Genomic DNA, 3,379 nt, shown 5'->3' with positions numbered 1-3,379 from the left:
AACAATCCACAATAAGGATGAGAACCTTGACTCAACAAGAACATTAACTACTATGCTCCATCTTTGGCTTTTGTAAAGTCAAGGAATAAAAGCAACAGTCCACACTTACAGCAAAATTTCCTCATGACGATCTTGTAAAGTTGGTAGTGCAAGTATTATTTCTCTGTTATAGTCAAGGAAGTTGAGGCTTAGAGAGTTGAATTGATGTACAAGCCCAGGGACACACATCAAAGGTTCCCCAAGTGGGCAATACTGCCTCCAGGGGGTGTGATGATCCAGGGAGGCAATAGTGATAATAGGTGCAATTGGGGGGCGTTGAATAAAAATAAGGGGGCTGTGGAAGCATAAGGAAAGAAGAGAAGAGGAAAGAATTTTGAAAAGCTGTACATGTTTCATCTGTTGAGTAACTGAGTTAAAGTTGTAGTGATTACATTATTTTCCAAATAAACACACAAAATGCTAATTATAACCAGTCAGTGGTCAAGTCTGTCCAGCATGCATCAGCAGGAATATGTGGGTGTAATGACTTGTTTAGAATACAATACTATACAGTTACATGACACAATATTGTGTCATCAAAATTTCAATGCAGGAGGAAAAACCCCACAAATTTACAATAATTAAATCTAAGGTGCATCATTTAAAAATATTTTATATTTTTTAAAATGACACAAATTTAAAAAAAAATTAAAGGGTTAAGGAAAGTAGATTTCCTTGGGGGGGTGCTGAGTAATTTTTTTAAAGAGGGTGATACCCCTCCCCCTCTCTGTCTTCTCTGCTCTGTTGGAAGTTCTTCAGTTTTCCCCTCACCCCCTGAGAATGGACACCTGCGCCAAGTTCATCTCTACCCCTGTCCTTGTGAGGAGCAGCTCTCAGCAGCTGGGTAGACTGTGTTATCTGCAGCGGTGCTAAAACGGCCAAAGGTTCGGACAGATGAGAACCTCAGCATGTTGGCAACATCAGGTCCCTTGACCTCACTTGACCTCAGATGTGGATTCCAAACTAGCACCATCTCAAGGCACATTGACACAACAGTCAAGTTCATGGGAGCTGGAGCTGCCACTGTGGGGGTGGCGGCTCTTGAGCTGAGATTGGGACTGTGTTTGGAAATTTCATCATTGATTATGACAGGAACCCCATCCTGAAGCAGCAGCTCTTTTCCTATGCAATCCTGGGCTTTGCCCTATCAGAGGCCATGGTGCTCTTTTGCCTGATGGTGGCCCTCCTCATCCTCTTTGACATGTGATAGAGCCATTTCTATCCCCCAATGTTTCTGAACATTCCTCCTCATTGTCTTGGTCCTTCCATGTCTCTTCCAGTCTGTGTATACCTCCCCCTCCATCTTGCCAGACAGGTCTGGGGAAAGCCATGGGCTCAGGGTTTGAGAGAGGGAAGACAAATAAATACTGTATTAATAAGCTGTTAAAAAGAAAGAAAGAAAGAAAAGGGGGTAGTAGGCCAAATACATTTGGGAAGCTCTGCCCTAGATAGTAAGCTTTAATTCCTTGGGGTTACCTTGGGCAAATTGCTTAATCTCTCTATTCCTGTTTTCCTCATCTTTAAATTGAGGTTAGACTGGATGACTTTTCCGATCCTTTCTAGCTCTAAATTGAGGACAACGACAATGATGATAATGATGATGATGATGATAATGATGATGACAATGACAACGAGTATTGGAGCAAAAATTAAAATCCATCCAAGTATCTGGTGTTCTTTCTACAACATGATTGTGTCTACTTAAATGATTGAGTTATAATTTACCTGAAAAATTCACTTATGTGGAACCCCTTGTTCTTCTATAATACCATTTTTCATCAATGAGGCATTGCGGTATATTAATTACGAGCACAGTCTAATAGTCGAAGGATATCTTGTTTATTGCAAAGCATCTGCAGAGGACACAAAGTCTGCATCAGGGAGGATTAATGCAGGACAATAAACTCCTCAGCAAATGGAGGCCATGTGTCCTTTGTTTGTCCCCCCAGGGCCCACTCAGTTTTTCAGAGAAACCTGCCCAGAAGGTTTCAACAGAAGGCAAGAGGGGCCTTCCTTTCCTCCTAGGTAACATATGTTCATTTTAAAGTCGTTTCTCTGCCATAGTTTTTAAAAGGGCTATTTGGGATGGGATTCATAAGTACCATTAGGATTTCAGTGAATAGGGAAAAAAAATCTACCAATATGCAGTCTTATAAGAAACTATAATAAATAAAAAATTCAACACTACACCACTGAGTATTCTTAAAACAATACCCATAATTTTGTCATCTATTCCAAAGAATCTTAACAGAGAAAACTTAAGGAAGTAGGAAGGGAGGCTACTCTAACAGGCTGGTAGTATGTCTCATAATTTTTCTTTTTCTTTTTTTTGTGCAAGACAATTGGGGTTAAGTAACTTGCCTGGGGTCACACAGCTATTAGGTGTCTAAGGCTGGATTTAAACTCAATTCCTCCTGATTCCAGGGTTGGTGCTTTATCCACTGTACCACGTAGCTGCCCCCTTATACTTTTTCAAAGCAAAGTTTTGCATAAGTATTTATAACCTTCTAGGCACAGGGGTCTCTTTTTGTGGCCATAGAAACAGACTTTAGAGATTAGAAAGGACATTCAAACACCTTATTTTTGCAGATTTGGAAACTGAGGTCCCTAAAGGTGAGATGATTTGCTTAAGGTTACAAAAGTAGTAAGAATCATGGGTAGGATTTGAATTCAGCTCTTCTGACTTCAAAGCTAGGGCACTTTTACGTTACCACCATAGAATCAGTCCCTTCCTAGGCAAAGAAAACAAGTAGCAAAAGCACCTCCCTCTTTCCTTAAAAAAAAAAGAACATATTTAATTCTTCTGTTTATCTGTTATAGTATTTAAAATTGCCACCTTTATAGTCATTAATTGAAATTAAAATTTTATCTTTTAGTAGGTTCTTATTAAATGCAAATATATCTCTGAGGCAGTCTGGTCAGACTTGCGCACTTTCCATATTAGGGATTGAGGCACTATGACAGAAACAACTAGACACCCTTAGTATGATAAATAGATAAAATTGAAATTGCTAAAACTGGGAGCTCATTCTTTTCCAGCTTACTTTTGACTAATATCTTTAAAGGTACCATGCACTTTATTTACCTTAATTTGGTACCTCATGCATAAGATTAGGGGGTTACCCTGAAGGTGCCTTCTAGTTCTAGAGCTATGATCCTAGCCTTGGCAGAGTGGTCTAATTTCTAGATGGATATGGATTTAGAATAAGAGCTCTTTAAATATGAGCTCTGCTACAAATACACTACCTTAAAGTTTTTTAAACCATTTGAACTTTGCTTAATATGAAAAATGAGGTGGTTGTTTATATCCCTGGTGTCAAACTCAAAAAGAAATAGATCC

The 3,379-nt window shown here is 39.2% G+C and overlaps 1 pseudogene; it reads left to right on the top strand.

Moving 5' to 3' along the window:
• Positions 1-767: 767 nt before the first annotated feature.
• LOC114051952 lies at positions 768-1,246 on the top strand (annotated as a pseudogene).
• The last annotated feature ends 2,133 nt before the right edge of the window (positions 1,247-3,379 follow it).

This window comes from Vombatus ursinus, unplaced genomic scaffold, assembly GCF_900497805.2.
Source record: "Vombatus ursinus unplaced genomic scaffold, bare-nosed wombat genome assembly UNPS02014807.1, whole genome shotgun sequence".
NCBI classification, from domain to species: Eukaryota; Metazoa; Chordata; class Mammalia; order Diprotodontia; family Vombatidae; genus Vombatus; species Vombatus ursinus.
This window is presented reverse-complemented; position numbering and strand designations above follow the sequence as displayed.